At 44.2% G+C, this 18,380-nt stretch overlaps 1 protein-coding gene across 1 annotated transcript in view; it reads left to right on the top strand.

Annotated features, from left to right (window-relative positions):
* Positions 1 to 18,380, top strand: part of GIPC3 (GIPC PDZ domain containing family member 3) — a 186,479-nt gene that overhangs the window by 123,294 nt on the left and 44,805 nt on the right. The gene's annotated exons all lie outside the window — the stretch shown is intronic.

Here is an 18,380-nt window from a genome sequence, read left to right as displayed (position 1 = left end):
TATACATATTTGGTATCGCTGCGTGCGATAAGTCTGAACTATTAAAATATATTGTAAATTATCCCGTACGGTGAACGGCGTAAACGTAAAAAAATGTAAAAAGTCCAAAATTGCTGCTTTATTGTCACATTTTATTCCAAACATTTTTTAGAAAAAATTAATAAAATGTAAAACCTAAGCAAAAGTGATACTGATAAAAAGTTATAGGTGGTCAAAATAGGGCAATTTCAAACATACTAATTTTGTTAAAAGGGTTTGAATTTTTTTTTAAGCGGTACAATTAGAGAAAAGCATATAATCATGAGTATCATTTTAATCGTATTGACCCACAGAATAAAGAATACATGTAATTTTTACCGGAAAGTGTACAGCGTGAAAACAAAACCTTCCAAAATTTGTTAAATTGCAGTTTTCTTTTCAATTTTCCCACATAAATAATATTTGTTTGGTTGCGCCGCACAGCACCACACCAGTGGGAACAGGGTGTTAAAGCTCAATTACCATGCGCTCCCAGTCAGACTGGGAGGCTGCTAGGAGAGAAAAGGCCCTTGTGTAGCTAACTACTACTTATATAGGGTTGGGCTGAGGGGGTGGGACAGAGTGCAGACACATGTTAAAACAAAAAAAAGGAGGGGATAGAAAACACAATGTGAATTCAGGTAGAAAAAACAGACATGGTCGCACATCTACATATTGTATTTTGATCTAATTGCTTCTCAGCATAAATTCAAAACTAACAGGTTGTTAGTATACATTTTGATCAAAGGGTACATGCCTACTCGCCATGTCAAGGCTAATTTGAGTGGGTCCCTAATGTCCCTAGCATAAAAGCGTAGCACTGGGTGGCGACCACCACCGCCGCGACACAAGTGTCCACAGGGGGAACGACCCACTGGCAGAGCGGCCCCAATGCCACTCAAACCAGTCCATGGGTCGCACCTCCACCCACAGACACGGCGCGTTAGGGACCCACTCAAATTAGGTGGCCTTGACGTGGCGAGTGGACTTGTACCTTTTGATCAAAATGTATACTAATAACCTGTTAGTTTTTGAATTTATGCTGAGAAGCAATTAGATCAAAATGCATTATGTAAATGTGCAACCATGCCTGTTTCTTCTACCTGAATTCACATTGTGTTTTCTATCCCCTCCTTCTTTTTTTTTTCGTTTTTGTTTTAAAATGTCTGCACTCTGCCCCACCCCCTCAGCCCAACCCTATATAAGTAGTAGTTAGCTACACAAGGGTCTTTTCTTTCCTAGCTGCCTCCCAGTCTGACTGGGAGCACATGGTAAGTAAGCTTTAACACCCTGTTCACACTGGTGTGGTGCTGTGCGGCGTACGTTGCTGCCGTGGCACCGTGTCTGTGGGGAGGTGCGACCCGTGGACTGGTTTGAGTGGCATTGGGACCACTCTGCCAGTGGGTCGTTCCCCCTGTGGGCACTGGTGTCGCGGCAGTGGTGGTCGCCGCCCAGTGCCATGCCATTTTATGCTAGGGACGTTAGGCACCCACTCAAATTAGGTGGCCTTCACGTGGCGAGTGGGCTTGTACCTTTTGATCAAAATGTATGCTAACAACCTGTTAGTTTTTGAATTTATGCTTAGGGGCAATTAGATCAAAATGCAATATGTAGATGTGCGACCATGCCTGTTTCTTCTACCTGAATTCAGATTTGTAAATTACTTCTATTAAAAAATCTTAATCCTTCCAGTACGGATCGACCGATTATCAGTTTTCACGATTTTCACGATTTTGGGCGTGGGGGGGCGTTCGCGGTGTCGGTGATAGGACTCAGGACCCCAGGACAGGCCGGGGGAGAGAAGCGGCGGCGGTCTCTGGCACCGGAAAAGCCGCTGCAGTTCATTGATTTAAAGCGCCCGCTTTAAATCAATGATCTGCAGTGGTATCGCCGGGGGATAAATAGCCGTTAACTTATACCGGAATTCTGGTATAAGTTGATATAATGATATTGGCTATCAGCCCTAACCTCCACAGAGTATCGGTATCGGCCCTAAAAAACGATATCGGTCGATCCCTACCTTCCAGTACTTATTAGCTGCTGAATACTACAGAAGAAATTATTTTCTTTTTGAAACACAGAGCTCTCTGCTGACATCACGAGCACAGTGCTCTCTGCTGACATCTCTGTCCATTTTAAGAACTGTCCAGAGTTGGAGAAAATCCCCATAGCAAACATTTGCTGCTCTGGTCAGTGCCTAAAATGGACAGAGATGTCAGCAGAGAGCTCTGTGTTCCAAAAAGAAAATAATTTCCTCTGTAGTATTTAGCAGCTAATAAGTACTGGAAGGATTAAGATTTTTTAATAGAAGTAATTTACAAATATGTTTTACTTGCCCCAGTTGATTTAAAAAAAAAAAAAAAAAGTTTTCCACCGGAGTACCCCTTTAACCACTTAAGGACCTAGGGCGTATGAATACGCCTTGACGTCCTGGTACTTAAGGACCCAGGGCGTATCCATACGCCCGTGGGAATTTCGGTCCCCGGACGGGATGCCTGCTGATATCGTTCAGCAGACATTCCGCGCAAATGCCCATGTCGGCGATCGCGGCAGATCGTTGGTGAATTCACACTAACGATCTGCCGCGATTCGGGTCATATGGGTCACGTGTGACCCGCTGACCAGAAGATACAAGGTGATCGGGGGTGTACAATACACCCCCTATCACTTACTGTATCTATGGGGAGGTGGCGATTTCGTCACCCCCCCAGGAGCGCTGCTATTGGCAGCCAATAGCAGCCGGCGGGGGAGGGGTTAACTGCATCTTCTTGCAGCTCTGCCCGTTAACTGAGTTTAATCAGCGGGCAAAGCTGCTCGAAGGTGCCAGGGACCCCCCCTGTGAGGATTGTAGCCCCCCCCCCTGACCCCCTAATAGGTCCCCAAGGGTCTGCCTGAGATTTTTTAGCTTGACCCGGGCCCTATTAGGGGTTCAGGGCGCTGCATTTGGCCCCCCATTTTTTTTTGGGACGCAGCTTTTTATTTTTGTTCATATAACGGTGTGTGATTTCTAATCACACACCGTTATATATAGTATACACCAAGCACACACACTACATACATCCCCGCCACCCCCCACACACAACCCCCCCCCGCTACCGTAGAAAAAGGCGATGGCTCGCCAGGCATTTTCGGCAGCGGAGGCATACGCTTTTCTTGCCTCCGACTCCGAATATGTCTGTGAGGACGATGAAGATCCAACATTCCTGTGTTCTTCATCGTCCTCCTCATCATCTAGTACTGATGACGAGCCCCCTGCACGGCGGCGGAGCCGCCGCCAGGCGAGGCCACGCACCCCCCATGAAAGTGCCCCAGTGGCTGGCATTAGTGCGAGTGGTGATGCCGCTCGTACTAGGAGTCCGACCCCCCAGGCGATTTTACCGGAGCTCCCTTCCGGTGAACCTGTCTGGAGACCCCCAGAGGGTTATCAGCCACGGATTACGGAATTTGTTGGCGACTCCGGAATCCGGATTGACACGGCTGGGTTCACTGAATTTGACTTTTTCAGTCATTTTTTCAGTGACAGCCTGGTCAATCTAATGGTGGAGCAGACGAATCTGTACGCCAGGCAGTTCATCGCCCACCACCCTGATTCTTTTTTGGCCAGGTCCAATGAATGGTACGCCGTCAGTGCAGCCGAAATGAAGACATTTTGGGGCCTTGTGCTGTACATGGGCCTGGTCAAAAAGCCAAGTGTCAGGCAGTACTGGAGCGGGGACGTCCTATACCAGACCCCGCTGTACAGTATGGCCATGGCACGGAAGCGGTTCGAGGCCATTCAGAAATGCCTGCATTATGCAGATAATACGGCATGTCCACCCCGAAGTGATCCCACCCATGACCGGCTTTACAAAGTGAGGCCGGTCATCGATCTCTCGTAAAAAAAAAAAAAAAAAAAAAAAAAAAAAAAAAAACTGATAAGACCTCTGGGGGTATTTTTTCCCTATGGGACCTATAACACTGCAAAAAAAAAGTGAAAAAAAAAGTGAATAAAGATCATTTAACTCCTCCCCTACTAAAAGTTTGAATCACCCCCCTTTTCCAATAAAAAAAACCACAGTGTAAATAAAAATAAACATATATGGTATCACCGCGTGCAGAAATGTGTGAATTATAAAAATATATAATTAATTAAACCGCTCGGTCAATGGCGTGCGCGCAAAAAAATTCCAAAGTCCAAAATAGTGCATTTTTGGTCACTTTTTATATCATGTAAAAATGAATAAAAAGCGATCAATAAGTCCTATCAATGCAAAAATGGTACTGTTAAAAACTTCAGATCACGGCGCAAAAAATTAGCCCTCATACCGCCCCATACACGGAAAAATAAAAAAGTTATAGGGGTCAGAAGATGACAATTTTAAACGTATTAATTTTCCTGCATGTAGTTATGATTTTTTCCAGAAGTCCGACAAAATCAAACCTATATAAGTAGGGTATCATTTTAATCGTATGGACCTACAGAATAAAGATAAGGTGTCATTTTTACCGAAAAATTTACTACGTAGAAACGGAAGCCCGCAAAAGTTACAAAACAGCGTTTTTTTTTCAATTTTGTCGCACAATGATTTTTTTTCCGTTTCACCGTAGATTTTTGGGCAAAATGACTGATGTCATTACAAATTAGAATTGGTGGCGCAAAAAATAAGCCATCATATGGATTTTTAGGTGCAAAATTTAAAGAGTTATGATTTTTTTAAAGGCAAGGAGCAAAAAACGAAAATGCAAAAACGGAAAACCCCCCGGTCCTTAAGGGGTTAAGGGGTTAAATACAACACAACTGTAAAACACTACAGGCTACATATGTGTAACTAATCAACATAATGTAACTTCAACACGCTTTTTGGGGGGCACAGATCACTGCTGTGTTCACAGGCCCATTAGGCATAAATAGTTGCCACTTGAATTAGCTTTGTGGGTGGTACAGATCACTGCACCTTAATGGCTACTGTAGCTGGTTCATGAACACTATTAGAGTCACAAATCACTACTGTCTTCACAGGCCCCATAGACATATATAATTGCCACTTGAAGACACTTTGTAGGTGGGTGGCACAGATCAATGCATCTCACTGGAGCTGGTTCAGGAACACTATTCAATATAGGTATATGCTGTATGAGCCTTGAAAAAGGCTTTGGATTTATGGTAGAAAAAGATGAGCCCTTCAGAGGCTGTGATTAAGCTATTTTGGTGTATAGGAGCCCCTTTAGGATTCTTACATGGGGATTGAATCCTGTTCACACACACACAAATACACGTTCTCTATTTCTAATCTGGATCTCTCTCTCTATCTTTTTAATAACTTACTGTCACTTTTTCTTCTCTCTTTCTAATCTGTATCTCTCTATTTCTAAACACAAGCTGTCCCTATTACTGCCTCTCCTGCTCTCTTCAGTAGCTCAGTCGCTCTGAACACTGTGGGTGACGTCACTCGCCTTTTATCTGTGTCTCTTGCTGCATCCTATTGGCCTTGGTGCTGATTGAAACATGAAAGCAGCCAATCACATGATAGACCTGGGTTATCATTTGATCTATCTACTGCTTTTCCTGCGTTATCTCACCGCCCCCTGCCCCCTTGACCAATATTACCAATAATACTAGTATACAATAAGGAATTTTATCACCATACATATAACCATCATACTGCTTCTGGCCAAATCCTGTACACTGAGACCAATATTATCAATAAGACCAGTATACAAGGAGGAAATATTATCAACATATATATTACAAATACACTGTTACTGATCAAATCCTGTATACTAAGAACAATATTACCAATAGTACCAGTATACAAGGGGGAAATATTAAAACCATACATATTACTATCATACTGTTACTAACCAAATCCTGTACACTGAGACCAATATTACCAATTATACCAGTGTAGAAAGGAAGAATATTATCACCATATATATTACAAATATACTATTACTGACCAAATCCTGTATACTAAGAACAATATTACCAATAGTACCAGTATACAAGGGGGAGATATTATCACCATACATGTTACCACTATACTGTTACTGACCAAATCCTGTATACTGAGACCAACATTCCCAGTACAAAAAACAAAAATGGTGAGCACTTTCAAGCAAAATTCTAAGGATCCTTTTAGACTTGATCTCAGCCATTTTTCCCTTTGTTCACTTGCAAAATGACTATGAACCAGAATATCTTTCAGGTTTGCACACCTATGGAAAGTAATACTGGGCCTATCTCCTTCATCTGATTTTCTTACTGTATGTCCCAAGTGCCACTTACCAAAGGTAAACCTATGACATTGCATCTGGGAATGTGGACAGGTGGCAACTATGTAGGAAGACGTTCCCACAATCAAACGTGACATCTGGGGCTATGACGGTGAATTATCCCATGAACTATATATATATATTATACACCTCATCGAGAATCTGATCCACTGGACTAGGAAAGCTTGGAAAATGAATACATGTCCTAGTATTAGTGGTCAAGGAATGCCTACTCCGACACTGGTTATTACCCTCAGTCCCAAACTACCTGTGAATTCCTTAAGGATTTCTTTATTGTTATGCAAAAGTAACTGATTCTGATCCTTCGAAACACAGAATTGTATACTAAACTTTTTTTTTCTGAAAATGGAAATATTTCTTGCACTAATTAACCAGATGACTTGGAGTTTAGTATATGCGTAGAGTGTAACACTTCCAGCATTTCACCTGGGACTTCTCTAAAGGACTCCTTAGGTAACCTATAACTACCACTCATGCCATAACACAATAGAACAGGTTAATCACCACTATAGGCCAGTATCTGTCAATTTTACTGCATCTAGCTCATATGACTTTTCTTTTATATAGATGGAAAGGGTACGATGGGAGAGTCACACATGAGGAAGTCTGATGGTTTGTTGGTTTTCCATGGTTATTATCACAGATGTACTGGCCTTATGCTTAGATAACAGCACTCCAATGGCCTCTTGTTATATCTACTCAATGTTATGTCTATACTGAATTGTATTCAATGCATGCCAAGACTCTTTATAATTGTTCATGCACTTCTGTGAATAAAGTTTAAAAAAAAATTTATACTGTGTAGGAATTGTGTGGTATCAGCTCCATCCCTCGCCTCTGGCTCTCGTGCTCGGACTGGTGGGTGGCGTTCCCTTCCGTGAGCAAGTAGCAAAAATAGAAAAATGTCCAGCACCAAGGAGGCAGATACAATTCTTCTTTATCGTGGCATCAGTAAAAGTAGGATACACAGAACAAGTAGCCTACGCATTTTAGGCTATAGAGCCCTTAATCATGGCATAAAAACTTGCAGCAACATCATTGTATTTATACAGATAAATGGTGGATCACATGGGTTCTGCAAATGACAAAAAGCTAAAAAATGCAGCATGGATTACAACAGGAATGAGTTGTGAACAGACACATTTCTGACTCAAAAAATGTACTAAAATTTAACCTGAACATATCTGCCCTCTCTAATACTCATGCGGGTAATACCAGCACTTTACAAGTCCAGGGTATAGAAAAAATCCACAGTCCTATTCTGGGAGGTGATGTGAGGCGATTACTCCTTAACAGGGAATCATTTTTTATGTTCCTTCTGGACAGCAGGGAACCAAGGGGTTTAAATTTAAGACAGGATCTTATTCTAACATATTAATTGGTACTTGCATCTTTCCTGTCAGTTACTATTTTGGTTATTGTTTCTGCTTATATTCTGATGGAATGCTACATAAGTGATCTGATCCATTTTTTCCATGTCTTACCATTTCACAACTCATTCCTGTTGTAATCCATGCCGCATTTTTTAGCTTTGTGTCATTTGCAGAACCCATGTGATCCACCATTTATCTGTATAAATACAATGATGTTGCTGCAAGTTTTTATGCCATGATTAAGGGCTCTATAGCCCGAAACGCATAGGCTACTTGTTCTGTGTATCCTACTTTTACTGATGCCACAATAAAGAAGAATTGTATCTGCCTTCTTGGTGCTGGACGTTTTTCTATTTTTAATAAATTAATACTGGGCCTATCTCCTACCACTTGCTTTAGATCAATATCCAGCATAGCATTAGGACCCTCCAGTGTTTTCTGAGAATTCTGGTAACCTTGTTTGAATATGCATTATAGATACCAAGCAACTTATAGTCGCGTCTTAGGGGGTTGTCCTCATGGAGAAGTTGATCTCTATCACTGTAATGAGCTCACTTATAAGCTCTTCAAAGATGTTTTTGGGGTAAATGGGATGTATGAACCTCTCTGTCAAATTCTGACATTTGGCTTAAAAATATTGTTCTTCCAAACAGTTTCTGTGTGTTCGCAGATACTGTCTGATGGGTATCTGCATTATTAGAGCCCTCGGGTGATGACTGCTCCAGGGCAAAATTTGTTGCGGTCGGCTTACTATAGATCATAACTTGAAGATTCAAAGGAGGCAATGGCAACTCACCAATACTGGTCAATTCAGTCTTTATTCAGCGATATCCATGTGCAAATACAAACACTGAGGCGGGGAGCTGCTGAGCTGTTCAGCAGGAGTAAGGAGTCAGCGCTGACTCCTTACTCCTGCTGAACAGCTCAGCAGCTCCCCGCCTCAGTGTTTGTATTTGCACATGGATATCGCTGAATAAAGACTGAATTGACCAGTATTGGTGAGTTGCCATTGTCTCCTTTGAATCTTCAAGTTATGCCTTTGTGATAGCTAAACCACTACAATAGAGCACCACCGACATACCACAATACGTGCAGTTATTCCCTTGGAGTAGCGAAGCCCTCCTGAAGCATAGTTAACCCCACGTTAGCTGAAGTGCAAGACTATACTTATTTTGAATGGCTTACTATAGATGTTTGCCTGTATTTGTCCAAAATTGTAGATCTAGAAAATGTATATCATAAGTAAACTTCATGCCGATAGTATTCCGATTCAGAGTTGTGACAATATCCTCAAAATTTGCAGTATCCCCATCTCAAAAATTAAGAATATTATCAATGTACTACCCTCAAATTAAAATGTGCTTATTGTACCAAATTGAATCATCACAGAAAACGAGCTCATGCTCCTATAATCGCAAAAATAAATTGGAATAAGTGGGGACACAGTGCTTCCCATGGTAGCACCTTTAATTTGATGATAGAAGGTGCGATTAAACAAGGAGAAATTATGTGTAAGTATAAAATGTAAAAGTCATAGAACAAAGGTATTGTGATTAACCCTTTCAGGACCGAGCCATTTTTTTTATTTTTTTTTGGAGGCTTTGTTTTTTCCTCCTCACCTTCTAATAGACATAACTATTTTATTTTTAAAGACCAGTATGAGGACTTGTTTTTTGCCTCCCCAATTGCACTTTGTAATTACTCAATTTACCTCCAAATGTACAGTGAAACAAACAAAAAATTATTGGTAGTGCATTGGAAAAAAAACACACCATTTTGCTACTTTTGGGGGCTTCTGTTTCTATCCAGTACACATTTTGGTAACAATGACACATTATCTTAATTCTGTAGGTCCATTCAATTAAAATGATACCCAATTTATATTTTTTATATTTTTTTGTTTTATTTTATTTTACTACCTTTAAAACATTCTAACTTTTTGTAGGAAAATTAGTATGCTTAAAATTGTCCTCTTCTGACCTCCATAACTTTTTTATTTTTCTGCATATAAGGATGTGTGGTAGCCTTGTGGGGTGTAGGGTAGTTGGGATGTTGTAGTAGGTAAGGGGTTAATGTTAACCCTATAGTTCGTGACGCCAGGCTGAGGGCTAGTATGCTGAGGTAATTCTCCGGCCTATCGCCGCCCTTCCCAGAAACGATAGGTGCATGTAATAAAATGACTGAAGGTCCACAAGGTACTTGAACTTGAACAAACTTTACTTAAGTGCTCGCGATACATCCAGTGAACAATGACAGTCTCAGGAATACAGTCTTTATATAGCTCAATGACTGTCAACTGTTGCGGACCTTGAAATAGACTAAAGTCTCTGAACTTAGGGTAATTATTGCAGATCCGTCCGGATTTAGGGGATAGATAAGGTCCGGTGATCTTGCAGAGTGCGTGGGGATTGATACACTCAGAATTTAGAAGTTATCGGCCATCACCGCAAGGTTCAGGCCTAGACTCACTGATCTCAGCAGCGCAGATGCTTCTGGCTTGCTTGCACAGGAACAAGAGAGCGAGAACATGGCCGCCGCTCCCTTATATAGGTAGGGTGCGGGGCTAATCTGATTGGTCCGAACACCTGTCACTCACTGTTACACAGTGTGATGGGATTGACTACGTCACAGGGACCTCCAAAGGTCCTCAAGCAGAAATACCATAGAGTTCACCTGACCACGTGACCCGCAGGTCCTGCTACGCTTTGGACAGGTAATTAACTATTTATTTACATTTATACAATCTTACACATACAAATCCTAAATGGCTACAGGATAAGCACTATAGGGATGAGAGGTGACTAGGGGTGGATAAGACAATAGGGACCAGACGTCCTAGGGACTCTGGCTATGGGGACCCACAATAAAAGGTACCGGATAGGATACGGTACCGGGACACCACAGATGTATGAGGGTCATGTTTAGATGCCGTGATCAACTTTGATCGTGGCATCTAAAGGGATAATGCCGGACATCAGCTTGATCGGCAATGTCCAGCAGTACCCATGGGTCCTGTTTGCTAATAGGAACCGGGACCCACCAGGTATGACGTGCGCTCAGCAGCTGGGAGCCCGCAGTGGATGTAAAATATACATCCATTTGTGGGAAGGGGTTAGGAAAGCCATTCTCCTATTATCCACAAATGTCTTAACTGCAATGATACCTAGTTTGTGATATATATTTGTGTAAAGAGATTCAACATCAAGGCTTGCAAGTAAAGTCATATTAGTGACCGTGATCTCAGTTATCCTTCTGACCATATCCTTGGTGTGAATATATGGGGGTAAAGTGCCAACAAAAGAACACAAGATTTTTTCCAGGTTAATGCTTGCTCTTGTGTCAGGCTGTCATTGTCATTGTGCAAAGGCAATCCAGCTCACCTCCACCACAAATCCTGTGCCCAGCCAGTGCACGACTTGCAGCAAGAATTCAGGAGTAATCCAGTGCTTGAAAAAAAGCTCAGGCTTCAGATGGACACATAAAAACATACAGGTAGGTACACCTACAACCACGTCAAACGCGTTTCAGGCGCATGCATGCCATTCATCAGGGATTCGTCACTATTCTTTTATGTGTCCATCTTCAATAAAGACATTTTTCAATAAAGATATTTTTCAAAGCACTTGATCACTACTGATTTCACTGTCTGACACAATAGGCCTGTCTGATCGGTATTGTCTTTTTATACACTCTTGAGAATGTGTAGAAGGTTGCCAAAGTTGGACACGGATTATAGCTGAATTAAAATTCATCCTCAGAGATCAATCCACTGGATTTAGCATCACACAGGAGATACCGCAGTTCCTGCAGGAATCTTGCAGTGAGATTATTTTCAAGGGCAACATTATCCAAGAGGCTCTGTACCATCATTACATAATCAAACTTCTCCATATTTACCCCTTTATCTGAAGGTTTTATCTCGAGGTTCCTCAGGATTCTCAGCTCAGCAAAAGCTTGTTTTTTTTTTTTTACCACCAGTTAAATTAAAGTGTATCCTGTCCCTTTTTGGATGTCATTTTCGGATGACTTATGTGTCCATATTAGGAGTCTGTGTTATACTGGGGGTGAATTGTGACTTTAACTTGAGGGTCATTTGTGGAGAGATGAAACTAGGTTCATTACCCTCATTTTCCCTTAGGAGGCCTTCAAAGGCATTAATAGCTTCAGCTTCCCTACCCTCAAGCCAGGGATTATTTTTTTTGCATTTTAGACGATTCCTTCTACCCTTTGTTAAATAATTTATATCTAATACTATATACCTACCAACTAGCTCTTTTGGATGCAATAGGAGACACTAAGGTTAATGCCATGCGCAGGTAGGTGCTCATAGAGCGCAGGTGACTAAGTGCTGACACTTGCGGGCTGGAGTTTGGCATTCCGCTAAGTCAGCTGTCATGAGCAGAGAACCTTGGATGACATGCGCAATCAGGCACACATAGAGTGCCTGAGACTAAGTGCCAATACCTGCACAGTGGGAGCTCGGCACCTCTGCTTTGCTGGTGATGTAAAGTTCCCTACCATCTGTAGAAGACTAAGAGCGCATGCACAGCTTTCCTTCCACTGTGCAGTTAGCGTAGGGCAGCTAGCGTATGTTGGCTCATGCGCAGTTGTTCAGGGGAGTCCGTTAATGTAAAGTTTTCTACGATCTGTGTAAGACTAAGAGCGAATGCGTAGCTTTCTTCCACTGCACAGTTAGCGTAGGTTGGCTAGCGTATGTTGGTGCATGCCGCAGTTGTTCAGGGGAGTCTGTAGTAAACTGTGTACACATGCGCAGCTTCCTACAGACTCTTGGTGTGTAGTTAGAGTAGGTAGCGTAGTGTAGCAGGCAGGGAGTGAGAAAATCCAGCGTAGGGTAAGCGTAGTTTAACATCAGTGTAGCGTAGACAGGATGAAAGGATGCAGGTTAGATTTTAAAGTAAGGCTGTCCAGGCATTCTGGAAGTTGTGGTTTTACAGGTTTAACTGTAAAGGGACTACAACTCCCAGCATGCCCAGACAACTAAAGGCTGTCCAGGCAGGATGGGAGTTGTAGTTTTACACAGGTGTAAAGTAGTTAGCGTAGCGTAGTGATAGTAGTTTTACACCAGTGTAGTGTAGCATAGTGTTTACACAGGTTTAGCATAGTTAGCGTAGCGTTAGCATAGTTTTACACAGGTGTAGTGTAGTTAGCGTAGTGTTAGTGCAGTTTTACACTGGTCTAGCATAGTATGCGTAGCGTAGTGTAAGGGTAGTTTTACACAGGTGTAGTGCAGTTAGCATAGCGTAGTGTTAGTGCCGTTTTACACCAGAGTAGTGTAGCGTAGTGTTTACACAGGTTTAGTGTAGTTAGCGTAGGGTGGATTTACACAGGTGTAGTGTAGTTAGCGTAGTTTTACACAGTTGTATCGTAGTTAGCATAGTGTAGTGTAAGCGTAGTTTTACACCAGTGTAGCGCAGCATAGTGTTAGCGTAGTTTTACACAGGTGTAGTGTAGTTAGCGTAGCGTAGTTTTACACAGGTATAGCGTAGTTAGCATAGTGTAGGGTTAGTGTAGTTTTACCATAGTGTAGTTAGCGTAGCGTAGTTTTAAACCAGTGTAGCATAGTGTTAACGTAGTTTTACACAGGTGTAGTGTAGTTAGCGTAGTGTAGGGTTAGCATAGTTTTACAGCAGTGTAGCATAGTTAGCGTAGCACAGTGTTAGCACAGTTTTACACGAGTGTAGCATAGTTAGCATGTAGGGTTAGTGTAGTTTTACAGCAGTGTAGTGTAGTTAGCGTAGCGTAGTGTTAGCACAGTTTTAAACAGGTGTAGCGTAGTTGGTGTAGTGTAGGGTTAGCGTAGTTTTACAGCAGTATAGCATAGTTAGCGTAGCATAGTGTTAGTGTAGTTTTACACAGGCATAGTGTAGTTAGCGTAGCGTTAGCACAGTTTTACACAGGTGTAGTCTAGTTAGCGTAGCGTAGTGTTAGCATGGTTTTACGCACGTGTAGTGTAGTGTTAGCGTAGTTTACACAGGTGTGGTGTAGCTAGCTTAGTATTACAGGCAGATAAAACGTAGGTTAGAGAGTGTAGCATAGGGTGTAGCTTAGCTTAGTCATACAGTGAAGGGGTTACAACTCCCAGCATGACCAGACAGCCAAAGGCTGTCCAGGCAGGATGGGAGTTGTAGTTTTACAACAGTAGTAGAGGCAATTAAACTCTGCTACGTTAATGACCTGCACTTTTTTTTTATAAAATGGTTAACCAGGGCAGTGGGGGGGAGTGTTTTTCCTAATAAAAAAGTTTTAACTTGTGCATGTGTTTTTAAAAATAATTACATTTCAGCCTTAGTAGTGGGAGACGTCTTATAGACGGAGTCTATTACTAAGCCGGGCTTAGCGTTAGCCCAAAAATAGCTATGGATAACCCCCAATTATTACCCTGGTACCCACCGCCACAGGGGTACCGGGAAGAGCTGATACCAACAGGCCCAGAGCTCCAAATATGTCTAGGCGGTAACAGGCTGGTGTTATTTAGGGTGGGGAGGGCCAGTAACAATGGTCCTCGCCCACCCTGGTAACGTCAGGCTGTTACTGTTTGGTTGGTATCTGGCTGAGAATGAAAAGATGGGCAACCACACACGTTTAAAAAAAAACATGTGTTTCCCTTTCTTTTCATTCTCAGCCAGATACCAACCAAACAGCAACAGCCTGACGTTACCTGGGTGGGCTAGGACCATTGTAAATGGCCCTCCCCAGACTAAATATTGCCAGCCTGTTACTGCCTAGGCCCAAGAGCACCATATTTGGCACCTAGCCTGTTGGTATCGGCTCTTTCCCGGTACCCCTGTGGCGGTGGGTACCGGGGTAATAATTAGGGGTTAGCGAAAGCTGTTTTAGGGGCTTACGGTAAGCCACGGCTTAGTAATGGACTCTGTCTATAAGACTACTAAGCCTGAAAAGTAATTAAAAACACACACTAGTTAAAACAATCACTCCCCCCACAACCCTCGTTAACCATTTTATTAAAACAAAAAAATGCAGGTCATTGTCATAGTCCATCGAATCCTAAATAGTCCTCCGCATTCACATATCTGAAACGAGAAGAGAAGAAAAACACAAAAAAATGGGTTAGTACAATTTTGGGGGTTCTCCCCCTGGAAAGCCTAACTTACCACCCCGGTCCCAGCTCAGAGCCCAAATGGCCTCTGCTACTTTAAAGTACAAGAACGTACTCGCCTCTACTATGTTAATGTAGCAGAGCGCTACTGTTGCAAAATTACAACTCCCATTCTGCCTGGACAGCCTTTGGCTGTATGGCCATGCTGGGAGTTGTAGCCCCTTCACTGTATGACTAAGCTAGGCTACACCATACGCTACACTTTCTAAACTACGTTTTATCTGCCTGTAAAACAAAGTTAGCTACACTACACTTGTGTAAAAACTGCGCTAACACTACACTATGTTAACTACGCTACACCTGTGTAAAACGGCACTAACACTACACTACACTGGTGTAAAACTACGATAACCCTACGCTGAGCTAACTAGGCTGCACCTGTGTCACTACACTACGCTACTCTGGTGTAAATTTGCACTAACACTACGCTACACTAACTACACTACACCTGTGTAAAACTATGCTGTCACTATGCTACACCTGTGTAAAACTACGCTATGCTAACTACGCTACACTTTTGTAAAACTTTGCTAACCCTACACTACGTGTAAAACTCTGCTAACACTACGCTAACCATGCTACACTTGTGTAAAACTACGCTAACACTTCACTATGCTAACTACGTTACACCTATGTAAAACTACGCTAACACTAAACTAACTACACTACACCTATGTAAAACTAGGCTAACACTACACTACACTACGCTAACTACACTAGACCTGTATAAAACTACGCCAAAACTACTATGCACTAACTACATTACACCTGTGTAAAACTACGCAAACACAACTGCACTACACTTGTGTAAAACTAAGCTAACACTACACTACATTAACTACGCTACACCGATGTAAAGAGAAAATTTATACTTACCGTAATTTTATTTTCCATGAGTCTGAAGGCAGCACAGAAGAGTTAATAGCTCCTACCAGTTCATCCTAGGACTGCCCACCTAGCAACAATTAAGAGATTTAACAAGCCGCAGGCTAGGCCTGGCTATAACCATCCATCAGAACCTCATCCACTTGTGTTATTGTCACGATGCCGGCTGGCAGGTAGTGGATCCTCTGTGCCAGATAGGGATTGGCGTGGACCGTGCTAGTGGATCGGGTCTAAGTCACTACTGGTTTTCACCAGAGCCCGCCGCAAAGCGGGATGGTCTTGCTGCGGCGGTAGTGACCAGGTCGTATCCACTAGCAACGGCTCAACCTCTCTGGCTGCTGAAGATAGGCGAGGTACAAGGGAGTAGACAGAAGCGAGGTCGGACGTAGCAGAAGGTCGGGGGCAGGCGGCAAGGTTCGTAGTCAGGGTGGATAGCAGAAGTTCTGGTACACAGGCTTTAGACACACAAAACGCTTTCACTAGGCACAAGGGCAACAAGATCCGGCAAGGGAGTGCAAGGGAGGAGACCAGATATAGCCAGGGAGCAGGTGGAAGCCAATAAGCTAATTGGGCCAGGCACCAATCATTGGTGCACTGGCCCTTTAAGTCTCAGGGAGCTGGCGCGCGCGCGCCCTAGAGAGCGGAGCCGCGCGCGCCAGCACATGACAGCAGGAGACGGGAACGGGTAAGTGACCTGGGATGCGATTCGCGAGCGGGCGCGTCCCGCTGTGCGAACCGCATCCCCAACGGCCATGACAGGGCAGCGCTCCCGGTCAGCGGGACCGACCGGGGCGCTGCGGAGAGAGAGACGCCGTACGCGCTCCGGGGAGGAGCGGGGACCCGGAGCGCTAGGCGTAACAGTTCCCCCCCTCCCTTAGGTCTCCCCTTCTCTTTGTCCGGTAACTGCCTCCCCTGGGATGAGGACACCGGGAAAGGATGGAGGGATTCCTCAACGGCAGGCAGAACAGCAGGAGTAGGAATGGGGAGGGAGGGCAGAGGGCGAGACCTGGCACGGGGCAGTGTGACACCAGGACGAGGGCCATGAGGGGACACAGAGGCTTGCCTGATGGGACTGGGAGGGGGGGAGAGGCATTTCCTGTGGCAGGCAGAGTCCCTAACGACCTTAGGGGGACCGGGTACAGGAGGAACCACAGGGTCACGGCAGGGAGTACTGGGAACCGGTTTAAGGCAGTCCTTGGAACAAGAGGGACCCCAACTCTTGATCTCCCCAGTGGACCAATCCAGGGTTGGGGAATGGTGTTGAAGCCAGGGTAGTCCAAGGAGAATTTCGGAAGTGCAATTGGGAAGGACAAAAAATTCAATTTTCTCGTGGTGAGGTCCGATGCACATTAGGAGTGGCTCCGTGCGGTAACGCACGGTGCAATCCAACCTGGCTCCGTTGACCGCGGAAATGTGGAGTGGCTTGACAAGACGGGTCACCGGAATGCGGAATTTATTCACCAAGGACTCCCGAATAAAATTCCCAGAGGCACCAGAGTCCAGGCAGGCCACGGCTGAGAGGGAAGAGCTGGCTGAAGTAGAAATCCGAACAGGCACCGTGAGACGTGGAGAAGCCGACTTAGCATCAAGAGACGCCACACCCACGAGAGCTGGGTGCGAGCGTGCGTTTCCCAGACGTGGAGGACGGATTGGGCAATCCACCAAAAAATGTTCGGTACTGGCACAGTACAGACAAAGATTCTCTTCCTTACGGCGATTCCTCTCTTCCAGGGTCAGGCGAGACCGATCCACTTGCATGGCCTCCTCGGCGGGAGGCCTAGGCGCAGATTGCAATGGAGACTGTGGGAGAGGTGTCCAGAGATCTAAGTCTTTTTCCTGGCGGAGCTCTTGATGCCTCTCAGAAAAACGCATGTCAATGCGAGTGGCAAGATGAATGAGTTCATGCAGGTTAGCAGGAGTTTCTCGTGCGGCCAGAACATCTTTAATGTTGCTGGATAGGCCTTTCAGTAGGAAACTGGTCCGACATCATCTCCAAGTGCAGAGAACATTGCGAAAGAAAGCCACGGCAAAACTTAGAGTCCCCATTAAATTTGTCCGGCAAGGACAGGCGGAGGCTAGGAGTGGCCACTCGCTGCGGAAGGGGTGCAGGAGACGGGAACGGGTAAGTGACCTGGGATGCGATTCGCGAGCGGGCGCGTCCCGCTGTGCGAATCGCATCCCCAACGGCCATGACAGGGCAGCGCTCCCGGTCAGCGGGACCGACCGGGGCGCTGCGGAGAGAGAGACGCCGTACGCGCTCCGGGGAGGAGCGGGGACCCGGAGCGCTAGGCGTAACAGTTATTGAATAGCCTCAGTTCTGATGCAAAAATATGACATATAGTAGGGAGGGTTTGTATGTGCTGCCTTCAGACTCTTGGAAAATAAAATTACGGTAAGTATACATTTTCTCTTTCCATTTCGTCTTCAGGCAGCACATAAAGGATTTGAATAGCAACATAAGGGGGTGGGGGGATACTTAATTGAATGCCGCAATAAGCACCGCTGTGCCAGAGGCTGGTCCCCAGTTTTGGTTGTCTAGAGTGTAGATTGATCTCTGATAGAATCCGGTGGCTCAACTCCTGTTATCTCCAGAATCATAGACTTAAGCCATTCCACCAAGGTAGCTTTAGACACCTTTCTTACCTTTATCACACCGGCAACTGTACGAACAGATTCTCTTCCACCTAGAGCAT

The sequence above is a fragment of the Hyla sarda genome, chromosome 1 (genome assembly GCF_029499605.1).
Source record: "Hyla sarda isolate aHylSar1 chromosome 1, aHylSar1.hap1, whole genome shotgun sequence".
NCBI lineage: Eukaryota > Metazoa > Chordata > Amphibia > Anura > Hylidae > Hyla > Hyla sarda.
Note: the sequence above shows the minus strand (reverse complement) of the source record. Positions and strands in the feature narration are given on the sequence as shown.